Raw genomic sequence first — 15337 nt, forward strand, 5'->3', positions numbered from 1 at the left:
ATGAGCAACTTCATCATGAACATATCTCCCCGGGCAAGGGAAACAAAAGCAAAAATGAACAAGTGGGACTATATCAAGCTGAAAAGCTTCTGTACAGCAAAGGACACCATCAATAGAACAAAAAGGCATCCTACAGTGTAGGAGAATATATTCATAAATGACAGATCTGATAAAGGGTTGACTTCCAAAATATACAAAGAGCTCACACACCTCAAAAAACAAAAATCAAATAAGCCAATTAAAAAATTTGCAGAGGAGCTGAACAGACCGTTCTCCAAAGAAGAAATTCAGATGGCCAACAGACACACGAAAAGATGCTCCACATCGCTAGTCATCAGAAAAATGCAAATTAAAACCACAATGAGATATCACCTCACGCCAGTAAGGATTGCCACCATCCAAAAGACAAACAGCAAATAATGTTGTTGAGGCTGTGAAGAAAGGGGAACCCTCCTACACTGCTGGTGGGAATGTAAATTAGGTCCAGCATTGTGGAAAGCAGTATGGAGGTTCCTCAAAAAGCTCAAAATAGAAATACCATTTGACCCAGGAATTCCACTTCTAGGAATTTACCCTAAGAATACAGCAGCCCAGTTTGAAAAAGACAGATGCACCCCTATGTTTATCACAGCACTATTTACAATAGTCAAGAAATGGAAGCAACCTAAGTGTCCATCAGTAGATGAATGTATAAAGAAGATGTGGTACATATACACAATGGAATATTATTCAGCCATAAGAAGAAAACAAATCCTACCATTTGCAACAACATGGTTGGCACTAGAGGGAATTATCCTCAGTGAAATAAGCCAGGTGGAGAAAGACAAGTACCAAATGATTTCACTCATATGTGGAGTATAAGAACAAAGAAAAAACTGAAGGAACAAAACAGCAGCAGAATCACAGAACCCAAGAATGGACTAACAGTTACCAAAGGGAAAGTGATTGGGGAGGATGGATGGAAGGGAGGGATAAGGTGGGGGGGGAAGAAAGGGGCCATTAAGATTAGCATGTATAATGTCGGGGTGGGGGGCATGGGGAGGGCTGTGCAACACAGAGAAGACAAGTAGTGATTCTACAGCATCTTACTACGCTGATGGACAGTGACTGTAATGGGGTTTGTTGGGGGACTTGGTGAAGGGAGGAGTCTAGTAAACACAATGTTCCTCATGTAATTGTAGATTAATGATACCAAAATAAAATATATATACATATATGAGCTTTTAGTATAAAAACATGAATACAGAAGATTTCATTTCTTCGTGAGAATAAACAAAGTAGTTCCAAGGAATAAAGCAAATTGTATTCTATACCTTAAAACAAAAAATTCCGGTAAAGAAACAGTATCAACAGTATCAAGGTTAACATGGTTCTTCTGCCATTGTTGAAATGATGAATGGAAATAATATATACTCTTGTACCTGCCACTTAAATCTTGTAGCTGTCATTGATTCTGTTTTCAACTGGTGTTACAAGGACATTCTATCACCTGAAGTATCGAAAGGGGTTAGCTCCTTTTCTCTGCCACAAATTTAAATTATTCACAGACTTGTTTTTCCTCAGTGCTTTCCTTTAAAGTAATAAAGAATATGGTGCATTACTGTTCAGTACTTGAATTTGCTACAATATTTTGAATTCCAACAGCATTAAAACTACTCAAAGAAATTACAATATAAAGAAATGATGAAATAAAATGCTAAGTTTCTAATCATAAAACTAGTTTGACTAGGCATTGCCAAAAACGTTAACATATTGTCGTAAAGTGGTTTTCCTTACTGTTTTTGGTGGTGGACTTCTTAGTTTAGGGATAGTTTTCATGACTGACTCCTTCCCTTTGGTTTTCATGGAAAGTCTGTGGTCTTGTCCATCTTTCCTTTAATCAATAGCATGATGATAGTGGCATAGTTTTATACTGAATTATGTTTGTCTTCTACTGTCACCCAAAACTGGAAGCCCACAGTATCCTCCTTCAGCGTATTTATGACGACTTATAATTGTACACTGATTTGTATACTTAATGTTTCTTTATGTCTCTCCAGACTATAAGCTTTCTAAAGACAAACAATGTCTATTTATTCTCCAGTACATATAAATCTCATGTGTATCACTTAAGAGCTGCTCAATAAATATTTGATTACTGAATGAGTAGATGGTTGGATGGATATTCTTTTAGCTTGTTTTTGGCTTAGTTACATTGTTTATTGGCATCAGAATAAATTTGGGCCATTAGAAAAGGCTTGGCTCAGCCAACCCTGCATCTTTCAATCAGCCTATTTCATAATATATTACAAAGTTCTCTTCATAAGGAAATTATAAAATGAGTCTGTGATATAATTTCTGGCATCAAATAAGCACTCAATAAATATTTTCATTTTAAATGCAAATCTGAGCTATTTGCCAAGCAATCCTCCTACAAATTTCTGAAGTCTTCAGTTTTCTTCTCACTGTCCATTTTCCTATTTCTCTTCTTTCATCTATATCCTCATGGGATCCTGCAGATCCCTCAAGCTCCTATCATGGGCATATTAACTTCTTCATTTATTTCATTTCCATTATACCATGAGTCATTTTGTAGAGGTAAATAGCAGACTGAAATAAACAATCATGTGTTCCATGCAAACCTCAGTACTTGATCTCCAACTAAGAAGAAACTATCAAATGTTAAGGAAGACATGGACAAAGGATTCATCATATTTTGCAGAAAAGTGTCTTGAGACAGCATACCTAAATTGAAACTTTTGGGTACTCTAGCTCATTTCCTTTCATTCTTTGCCCTCCAAGTAAAATATATCTTGAACAATCAAAATCCAGTCTTTCAACTAAGTTCTAATGGACACATTGCATAGCTAGACAGAGAGCATGGCAAAAGAGGGAATTCTAAAGCAAATAGAAAGAATGGACTTCCGTTCAAGGGGGAGTAACAGACAGAAAGAAACCACAATTATCTTGGCTGGATACAACCAAAAACAAGATAAAGGTAAGGAGGAAATTATGGAATGAGGACTCTAAATCCAAAGTACTGATGACGAATATGTTTTGAAATTTTGCAACTCTCCAGAGAGAGAATATATCAGACATGAACCTCTCTACAAATGTAAAATTAAAGGCTATCAGCTATAGAACAAACAAATAAGAGAGGTACCAACACCTAGCAATAAAATAAAAGAGCCCAATTCCTTTAAAAAACTGTTAAACTATGTCGACTTTGGGTAATCTATTAATAGAATACATCAAATTAATAGAATTTAATAACACAAAGAGAGTGACACATGGTCATGGTTTTGGTGCTGACATGACATTTGATAATGTCATGACTTATAATATCTTAGTAACATATAATTAAATGTATGTTTTATCTCCCTAAGAAAGGATATAGAGAGTAGAAAATAACAGTATCATAACTGGAAGATGACCGTATATTTGGAAACTTCAAGAATGGTAGCCAGGAAACTATAAGTAAATGTGTGAAAAAAAATAGTATGGTGACTGATTATAGATGTTAAATAAAGCACTATTTTTTCTAATAACAGGTAGTAGTAAGTTTATTGCTATAATTTAAAAAGATCATATTAATTTCGTTGACAAGCAAAAAACAGAAATACTAGGGAAGGAATGTAAAAGAAATGTTTATAACATATATAAAGAGGATATTAAAGACTGCTGAGGTACATAAATGAAACATTAGTAAAAATGGAAAGATATAACCTTTCCTCTGATCAGAAAACTCAATAGAATAAATATGTCATTTTTCCTAAATCTATAAATTTAATGTAGCATCAAAGAAAATTTTTAAATATTGTTTGGAGGTTGAGTAAATGATTTAAAAGTTTAGCTGGAAAAACACACATGTGAGAATAGTGAGTAAAATTCTAAAAGAGAGATGAGGAAATAGTTGTATCAGATAATAGTATATTATAAAATTAGAGTAATTTAAGATATGTTGTTTACTAGTACAATAAAATTTTAAAAAATAGTTAAAAAGAGAGAGAATCCACATTTCAGATAACTGAATGAAGACTGAGTTTAAAAAATTAAATTAGACACCTACTTTATATCTTTACACACACATACATCATACAAGAAATAAAGTCCACTAAGTATATCAAGTATATAAATGTAAAAAGTGAATCAAATTATTAGAATTAACATGATTAAATATATATATATATGTTTTTTGATATCATTAATATACAATTACTTGAACAACATTATGGTTACTAGACTCCCCCTATTATCAAGTTTTGAGTTTAGAATAGAAAATCCTTTAGAATAATGACATAAAAATCAGAATCCATAAGTGGAGATGGACAAATTTGAAAAAAATGTAATTAAAACTTAAGGCTACAAGTGAAGGCATTAAAAGTAGAAGGATTTTTTGATACATGCATGAAATACAAAAAAGTTGTCATAGTTAGTACACCAAGAGTCCTTTTTTCTAAAGTTTAGAAATAGGCAATATTCATTAAGTATTTCCTATCTTCTTTAATTGTAATATTAATATGATAAAGAATGTACTATAATTTTATTTTATAAATGAAGATACTGAAACTTTAAATTTTAAATTAGTTTATCAGTTGTACAGTAAGTACTGAATCTAGGATATACCAATACACAGAAAATACAATAACTCAGTAGAAAAATAGTGTGAAAGACATTTACAAAGGAAAACATACAGATATTAAACATAAAAACCTATGCAAAATTAGAAATAATTAAAGCAACATAATATAGTTTTTACTCCTCAGATTGGAAATATGAAAAGCATAATAAATATCAGTTTGCCTTTGGAAAGAGTCACTCTAACATTTTATTAGATAAGTTTTATCCAATAATACCTAAATATGTGTTAGATAAACATTGTAGAAGTGTAAATCACTACAAACTTTTTAAAGGGCAGCATCTCACAATGTTTCAAATATATTTTAAAATATTCCTAATATTCTCAGAAAAACAATTTCATATCTAGAAACGTTTTTTCTAAAATATACACAAAAGTACACATAGATGGAACTATAAGACTATCTCATTTTTTTAGGTAACTATAATTAGAAGAAACTGGAAGTAATCTAAATGTCCATCAAAAGAGAATTAGATAAAATTTTCATGGTATATTGATACAAGGGAGTGTTGTGAAGCTTTTCAAAAAGAGTATTATAAATCTATATATGTTGACATATAAAGATGTCTAACAACTGTTATGTGAGAAAGGAGTCAAATGGAAGTATTTATAGTATGATTTCTTTCTAGAAAACATAGTTATGTTAATAAGGCATTTATTCCATGTCCCTCTGTCCCAATTTAATGTAATTAGGAAGTATTTAAAGTTCATTTTCTAAAGATATCTGCCCTGGTCCGGCAAAGAAGTTGTGAACTGTCATTTACTTGAACACACAAATTTAGCCATAGTGTTTGCATTGTTAATAAGCACACATGGTTACATATTAATGTAGATTTGCATACCTATTGACACTTAAAAGTGTTCAAAATATTCCATTATGTTCACTATAAGTACTGCCATGAAAGTATCTACCTAAAACACACTATACAACAAAATTTAAGTCAATAGAAACTATCATATATCGTAGAAAAGGTTATAGGATTTGCAATGTTTGGAAACGCTGGGATGACTATCATTTAAAATACTTAACAAAAATTTCTGTCTATTTCACAGTTATGATGAAGTAACTGATAATGGACTAATCCTGTAGTTGCAAATAACCATAATCCTGGGTAAAATATATGAGGCAAAAAAGTATTCTCATGTTGGATGAGAGGCATTAGAATAGTATAATCCTGAGAGGAAGGGAACTTCGAGCTTTACAATTGTCTTTATTGTATAAGCTGGGACAATTTCCCAGTTATAGTGCAGACAGATGGAACCTACGAAGAGTTCAGCATTTTTGTTGAGCTGGGGAAGAGCTGAGAATTTGACGTAACCGAAGGGGCTGGACAGAGCAGCTAAGAGATGTGCATTGAGAGGGGCCAGAGTCTGTGTGAGGTTCCCTGAAGTTCCCTGGATGGTATCCGGGCTGCGCACATGCAGGGTGAGATTAAACAAAGCTTTCCAAGAAGCAGCTATTACGGAGTTGAAAAGGATCAGAGATATGAGATGTTAAGCAGTAGAGATCCACGTTGAAGGTTCAGCCAGGTAAAGTGGAGAGATTTACTTAGCCTTCATTAATCCATCAGAAAAGCCCCACCCTAGGAATAAATATTATATTATAGAATAAGGTTCATTCTGGAACTGCCACAATGAAATGTAAAATCAAAAGGAGCCAAGGTTTGAATATTCAGCACCTCCAAGATAAAGGGTTTTGAAAATGCTTTTGGCTTTCCAGAAATAGCCTTAATAAAGCAAAGGATCCAGTGTACACAAGTGAAAAGTGATCAACCAGTAAAAGAATGACTGCCTAAAACAAATATCTTCACAGAATAAAACCAAGAGTCTCCACAATGTATTATCAGCAGGGTTAGTGCATAATCAAAACTTTTGAGAAACAAACACAAACATATCACCTATATTCAAGAACAAAAAGACCAATGGTAATTGATCCAAGATGGCAAAATGTTGGGCTTAAAAGACATTTTAAGTGAATTATAATAAAAACATTCAAGTAACTGAAGAAAAATATGTTCAAAGAATTACAGAAGATGGAGGAGTAAATTTTCATGATTTTGGGTTAGGCAGTGGCATTCTAAACTCAGCATTAAGAGCACAAGGGACAAAACAATTGGATAAATTGGAATTGCTCAAATTTAAAAAGTGTTGTAAATGATAAGATCAAGTAAGTGAAAATACAAACCACATAATGGGAGAAATATTTGCAAATCTTATATCTAATAAGGGCCTTATATCCAAACATTTAAATCACTCTTAAACAATCTGAAAATAAGACAACACAATTAAAACATGAACAGAGAATATGAATAGGCATTTCTCCATAAAAGAAAGAAAACCCAATAAGCACATTAATGGGTGGATTATCAACAACGTTAGACATTGGGAAAATGCAAATCAAAATCGCAATAAAATGCCACTTCACACCCCCTAGGATGACAATTATCAGACAGACAATGAACAGGTGCTGGTGAGAATGTAGAGAAATTAAAATCCTTATATTGCAGGTGGGAATGTAAAATGAAGCAACCACCTTGGAAAATAGGCAGTTTCTAAAAGTTAAAATAGAGTTTCATATGATCCAGGGTGGTAGGCAGAATAATACCCACTCCCCCAAACATATAAATGTCCTGATCTCCACAATCTGTGATTATTCTATTTTATATGGTAAAAAGGACTTTGCACATGTGGTGAGGTTAAGGAATTTGAGACAGAGAGGTTATTCTGGATTACCTGGATAGGCCCAATGTAATCATAAGGGCCTTGATGAGTGAAGCATCAAGAAACAAAAAACAGAGGAAGCTTACCCAGGTTACCTGCTGGCTTGGGAGATGGGAAAGGGGCCTAGGAACTAAAGAATACAGATGGCCTCAAAAACCTGGAAAGAGCAAAATCATCTCTAAGAGTCTCCAAAAGGAACACAGCCCTGCTGACACCTTGATGTTTTCCAGTGAAACCCATGAACTCCAGAGCTATAAGATAATAAATTTGCATTGATTTAAGCCAATATGTTTGAGGTAATTTGTTACAGCAGCAACAGGGAACTACTACCCCCAGTTCCACTTCTGTGTATACATGCAAGAAAAAAGAAAAAAATACATCCACCTATTAAACTTGCGCACAAATGTTTATAGCAGCAGCATTAATAATAGCCAAAAAGTAAGAACAACCCACATGCTACTAACTCTTGAGTGAATAAATAAAAACATTACACTAAGGGAAGGAAGACAGTCCCATAAACCCACAATTTACATTAAGTATCCAGAATAGTCAAATGCATAGACAAAGGAAGTAAATTAGTGGTGGCCAGTGAGATGGTGCTGGGAAATGGAGAGTGAATGACAATGGATAAGGAGTTTCTTTTACAGAGTACGAAATGTTCTAAATTTGGATTATGGTGATGGTTGCACAAGTCTGAATTTATTAAAAAAATTCAAATTGTGCACTTTAAATGAATTGAATGATAAAGGTGTTAAAAAGGTAAACCTCAGAAATATAAACAAAATAAACAGTGTTTTAAGTACTCTCTGACATACATGTAACAGATGTTCCAGAAGAAGAAAATAAGAATACAGCAGAAAAATTATTAAATGTTAAATATTAAAATAGTGGCTGAAATTTTTTGAAATTAGCTGAAAAAGATCTACTTTCAAATCCATTATGCCTAGCAAACTTCACGTAGGATAAATACAAGAAAAAAACAGACCTACACATATAATGGTCAAACTACCGAATACCAAATATAAACAGAAAATTTTGAAAGCAGCCAGGATAAAAGACACATTAAATGCATAGAAACATAGTGGAGAATAGCTACTAATGTTTTATTAGAAAACACTGGAAGAATATCTTTTAAGTAGTTACAGTTAAAAAAAAAAAGAACAGAAAAAAGAAAAACAAAAATTGTCATCTTTCTCATCCAGTGAAGATATCCTTAAATACAAGCATGAAATAAAGACATGCATATTTGTTTGCTAGGACTGCCATAACCAAGTACCACTAACTGGGCCGAGAACACGTCAGAAAGTCACCGTCTTACAGTGCCGGGGGCTATAAAACTGAGATCAAGGGGAAGGCCACATTGCCTCCTCCTGAGAGTAATGACAGAAAATTTGTTCTATGATTTTGCCTAGCCCTGGTGGTTTGCTGGCTACTTTCAGCATTCCTTGGCTTATAGAAGAATCATCCCAATCTCTGTGTTCAAGTTTACATGGTGTTCTCCCTATGTGCATGTCTATCTCTTCACAGGGCCTTCTTTTATAAGGATGCAGTATGCACACTGGACTAGGGGCCAACCCTATTCCACTGTGACCTAATCTTAATGAACTGCATGGGTAATGACAATATTTTCAAATAAGATCATTTTTGACGTATTAGGTTAGGACTCCAACATATGAACTTTGGGGAGTAAAATTCATCCTGTAACAACATGTATACATAAACAAAGCTTAGTGCATTTGCCATTAGCAGACCTGAACAATAATTACCAAAGGATGTTCTTCTGATGGAAGTAAAACGATACCATATGGAAGGAAAGGAAAACTTCAGGCATGGTTAAAAAAAGTTATACATATACAATGATTTTATTCTAATAATTTTCTTAAAATGTAACTGGCTGTTTAAAAAAGAAAAATAATACGAGATTTATAACATAGGCATGCATGATATATATGACAATGAAAGGATGGAGTGGTAAATGGAATTATATGGTCAAGTAATTGAATTTATGAAATGTGAAGTGGGATATTGAAGTAGGAATCTAAAGTATGAAGTATTATATTTATCCCAATTCTCTTAGCCAAGTCTTTGGGGTTCCTTTTTACATTAACTTTATTTTTTCTATAGCCAGATTATTATATCTCTTAAAATATATCTGTATAAGATTACAATCTCTAGTATCAGATTGCTGAAATTAGTCCCTCTACCACTGACAAATTGTGTACCTTTGGACAAGTTATGAAATATTTCACCTCTGTTTTCTGTTCTTTAAATTGGGGAAAAAACAGTACTGATAAGGTGAAGATGAAATGAGAAATCCTCATTAAATGCTTTTTTCAGTATAATGAATGTTATTAGTAATTGCTTACTTTTATTACCTAATATTAACACAGACATTCATGTTTATGTGTAAGATTATGTAAGCATTATCTTTCTAATTATGAGAAAAATATAAACAAATATTTACTGATCACTTATATGACAGGGAGTTAAACACATTATATAGCTTACTTTGTTATCATACATCTTGTGAATTAGACATAATATCCTTATTTAGACCAAGATATTGAAATATTAAAAGGTTTCCTGACATATTTAGTAAGTAGAATAGAGTTAATTTCTTTCACTACAAAATTATTACACCATTTTACATCCAAGAACAAATCATTGCATCCTCTGTTCAAAAATAAAACTGCAAAATTATGTAACTACCATATATTGAACTGTAGGAAAATGAGTCAATTTAAATCCCACCACATCTACTGAAGAATTTGGTATTTTTTGAGCAATATCTACATTTAAAGTCTTTACCGATCAACCCAGATTCTCAAATCATGGCCTCACAAATCATGAACACTGGAAAATTCAGCTAAACTTTGAAACATTTTCTAAACTTCTAAACATTATCTTTTAACCTAAACTGTCTTCTGCACCTAGATATAGCAAAAAGAACAATAGCAGTGACAGCAATAATCTTTCATCAAGTTATAGATTCATGTTTTGGGCCACAGTGTCTATGTATAGATGGCTCCTTTTTAGTGAAAGAGACACAACTTGGGCCCAAATGTCAGGGCCAAATATTTTGGGAATATTCAGAAGATGCAAAGCAAAAACAACCATGAGAAATTTCACACTGCCATATCTGTCTCACGTACACCATATATGCCACGTGTACGTCACGTGGAATAGATCTTTCAGTAAAGTGGGAAAAGGCAGCTTAAGTCTTTGTTCTGTTCTCAGTCCTGCTCCCCATCCTCAAGGGGCCTTCAAATCCCAAAGTCCCTTTATTTCCTGCAGACTTTCAGGAATCAACCTTCTCATAGCAAAACTTGAGTTTAATAAAATTATGTGAGATTTATATATGACCAGACATTCCAAAAACCACTTTTCCCCCAAACACTGGACACAGCAAATTGATTTCAGTTAGTCCATAATCCTTTGAGAGCAAATGTGAGCCACCTGAGATGGACTTGAAGGCTTTATTTAGACATAGAGAATGATACCAATGAAATTCTAAACCTTTCATTTCAATGACTTAAACCCTTTTACCTCCTGCAAGATAAATGAAGGCTGAAGTTCACTTTCAGTACAATATGGTGGCTCCCCTCACCTTATCCCAACCTCGTCACTTACCCCAGCTCCAGCTTCTCTCAAGATGGTTTGAAAAAGGCAAGTTCAGAATACTGCATAAATATAATATAAATATAACTTTAAATAAAATATAGAATTTAAAAGGAAATTTTGTAAAATTTTCATTGAGTAGAACATGATCTGCAATAGAGTCATTTTCACATCCCTGGGGAATGATGAGGATGTATCAGTGTGTTTGTACGCTGCACTTTGGAACCACGTCTTACTCCATTTCACCATTTTATCTCCCTATCCCTTAAACCTATCTTACTGTATTTTTTCTTCCAACATAAAATGTCAACAACAAGAAGGTCTGATAAGAATAGAGGAGATATTCTATATATGGTCACATAAAATGTATGCTTTATTTAACATTTTTGGTACAGGCTTTTCTTATCATAAGGAAAAATGGGGTTGAAGTGAAAGAATAGATTGAATAAAGGTGGAGTAAAGAGTAAATAGTGATTATCAGTTGTAAATCAGTTACGTACTTTGGAAATTAAAATAGAAATTAAGTGAGTGCCTTGCATTATTTTTGGCACCCAGGGCCCATGGTAGGTCCCAGCATAGCCCATCTTGTGCCATTCACACAGTATTGCTCATTTCAAAGCTTTCATAATCACATTCTCATGTTTTATGGACACATCCTCCTGTCTGTAGCTCAGACATAAACATGCAGCTGGTCTGTGCAGCTCAGCCTGCTGCCCGGCCTCAACAAATCATGAGCCTTCAAATTAGGCATGCTGGAGCATAAGCAGAAATAAGGGAGGGAATTTGTTTTTCAAATGTAAACATCCCAACAACGTCCTTTAATGGTCACATTTTGTTCTTTGTGTGTGTTTTAAGGAAGCTTTAAAAAAAAAAGTCCCTTTATTTTGGGGCAGCAAATAAACTTTTAAAACTGACATTTTATTTGGAGCTATGGAGCCAATTTATTGGCCAAAGAATAGCACCAAGGCTGTCCCTGCTTCACTTATGATAAGGGTTTACTTCACCCTTTTCCTAATCCCTGAGGTTTCCCCCTAAATTCTTCCCTGATATCAGCCAGTGCCACCGTCATGCCTTGAAGAGGGCTCTCATGCTTCCCACCATCAGGCAGAATTTTGCTTGTCAGGCTCATTCATTCATCTAGTCAACTTTTACTGGAAGCTTTCTTTATATTGGGGGTTAAAGATAGAATAAAATTTCCTTGCTTTCAAAAATTTACCTTCTAAGTAAACCAGATTTTATTCTGTGGTTAATTAGAGAGAGGTAAGAAATCATGATGCTACTTTGTTTATATTCAGATGAACAAAATCAACACAGTAAAACCTTTAAAAGTAAATTTGCATATATAAATCAAATTTCCAGACCTCAGAAAACTGAAACAATAAGGGGAGGGCTTGGGGTTTGTTTGCTTGATTTTGCAAGTAAAAGAAGCATGAAGAAACTGCATGAAGTAAACAGACACACCTGTTGATGAGAGAAGGGGCCTGTGGTTTGGCTTTGCGTGGAGCCATAAGGAGAAGCAGCAGGTATAACAAAGGAAGCTGCTCTTTTCCAGCTCTCAGGGTAGCAAGGGGTCATCTATATTTTTCTGTGTTTCATTCTTACTTCTATATCCTTACTGGCCTTTCTGCTCCACTGTGCACTTGGCAGAAAAAGGTTATCTTAGCTTAGGAAATATATATATATTTCCCATTTTCAAAAAAGAAAAAGAACAGGTAGACAGCCGATTTCTAGTCCTGAACCCTTTTTACAGACTTCCAAGACAGATCACCTGATAGGTTTCAGTGTCCACACCTGCCCAATGTTGATGGCGCTGGGAGCTGGGGAGAGTTTGAAGGCAGGTCGTGGAGGGCAGACTTGCTCACTGGTGTGGGCTCAGTGATGACTGCTCAGGCCTGGTAAAGACATTCCAGCACAGACACAGGAAAGATGGTTCCTGCTTTGATGATGCCCCTTTCTAAAGAGCACAGCACAGAATTCTGACAATTTCATTTATTTGTAGTATTTCCCTCTCCCAAGAGAAATTTCCAGGCCAATCAAAGGTGACAAAGTGCTATAGAAGATGTGGACATAATGGACAGCTCTCAGAGTAACTGAGCAATTGCATTACACAGCAAAGATGCACATACTTTTGAGGCTTTTTTCTTTATGTTTTCTTTTTGCCATTTAACAAACTTGCCATTTATTCTACATAGGAAATCCCCTCATTTTTGAGAATTTCAAGAGCCTATATTGAATTACATAGAAATACACAAATACATGTGCACAGCTAGATGAAGGTTTTATAATGAGCACAGCCGTGACTCACACATCACCAGCGCCCTGGAAGCCCCACTGTTTCCCCCCCTATCAGTATTCCCCGGTCACCACCTGGAAGGAACCACTCTTCTATCGTCTCTCTCCATAGATTAATCATGCCTGTTTTTGAACTTCACATAAATGGAATCACGCAGTAGGTCTGATGTTTTTGACATTAGGTCTGTGAGAGTCACCCCTGTTTTGTGTAGCAGAGTTTGTGAGATTTTACTACTATACCAAATTTTACTGAAAGAATATGCCGCGATGCATTTTTCCATCCAACTGCTGATGGGCATTCGAATGGTTTCTGTTCTGGAGCTAGTATGATAAGGTGCTGCTATTAATATTCTTGTGTATGTTTCTTTTAATAAATGTATGTGTGCTTTCAGTCCATTTTAGTCAGTATGACGGCTGCGTAGTTATATCTGGTAGTTTTAATTTGTATTTCCTGATGACCGATGATCCTGAGCACATGTTGACAAGCGTCTGAACTATTTGGTTCTCATTTTTGATAAGGTGATTTTTTTTTATGAGCTGGTTGTTTTGTTCTTCTTCCTTTCTATGGACCTCATTAATATTAAGAATTCTGTTTACCAAAGAACACAAATGTGAGATTAAAAATTTCAAAAACCATATTTAAAATATAGAATCTGTTTTACCAGAATTGATTCTCACTCAAATCTTTAGTTACATTTGTTATATGAAAAAATGCCTCTATGAATATATATGCAGCTTTGCAAACAGTAATGATATTCTATAAGGGAAGATTTGATTCAAAGACTTGTATTTTCTTTGAATTTGCATAGGAGACCAGTATTAGAAAAAGCACCCACTCATTAGTACTTACATATTTTATGTGTAATCTCAAGAGTCAAAATCCATAAAACAAACTTATTCTCTGTCTCCACCTGATCATTTACCTTTTTGGTAATTCACAGAAAAGGCTTCCCTCAAGTCTCAGAATCAGAAAAACATGTGCTGGACAACTGACTTGGTTTGCCCCTAGGAGTGCTCTGGCTTCTGGCGTGACCATGTCCCCGTTTGTTTCCCAACAAATGTTTATCTCGAATTTATAAACTAGAGACCTCCCTTGCATACATTGCTTCATACTAATCATATCCCTGTCGTTATTTTGCCATTTCCTTCAAATATTTCTATTAACTTTCTCTATAAAATACAGAGTCAATATAAAAATAAAAAGGAACCATAACAAGAATATATATGTGTATATGTAAATATGCACTTAAGTAAATGCATGTACTGCAAATATTTAACCCAACATATATTCTAGACTAGAAACTTAACTAGATACACATATGCTAAGTAAAATATATATAAGTCAAATATACATTTAGAAAATATATATTATACACATACAAACACAGGAGAAATAAGTTTATTTTTGTGACAGGCCCTGAATTTTATAGGAGAAACATACATAATTTTATACTCACAAATTCAAAGAAAATACAAGTCTTTGATTCAAATCTTCCCTTATAGAACATCACTACTGTGTTGCAAAATTATAGAAACATAATTTTATATTCAATGGCCTTATAAATATTTCCATTCTCATATCTTGTGGCATAATATTATTTTTGCTCCAGTCTTTGCCCATATGCTTGCTTCTGTTTCATGCTACAAAGTGCAGAGCAGTACTGGGCTTGAAGCTGCCTAAAGTATTCTGTGCAGCATCTTATTTGTTTGCAAAGTTCTTAAACTATGAATAAGGATAAAATTTCAAAGCCAAAGCATGGAAAAAAAGACTGGAGAAAAGCATTTTTATGCTAATGGCCATAGCAATGATTATAAAGCAGAGTGCATACGGAAAGCACCATAGAGATGCTAAATAATATTTATGGAGCATATGGGCCTTGCATAGCAGAAGCAAAAATGTTCTTTTCTCAGATTCTGTTTGCCAAATTACTTTGGACATTAAGGAAAATGCTGAAGTTTCATTTGAACTATGGACCGAAAACCCTGACCCAAAACAGGACTAGGATTTGTGAGCTGTCATTTTATTCACAAAGCTAAATACAAATGTGACATGATGAAATGATTCTGGATAAATTGTCTTTTACTGGC

Source organism: Manis javanica, chromosome 2 (genome assembly GCF_040802235.1).
Source record: "Manis javanica isolate MJ-LG chromosome 2, MJ_LKY, whole genome shotgun sequence".
NCBI classification, from domain to species: domain Eukaryota; kingdom Metazoa; phylum Chordata; class Mammalia; order Pholidota; family Manidae; genus Manis; species Manis javanica.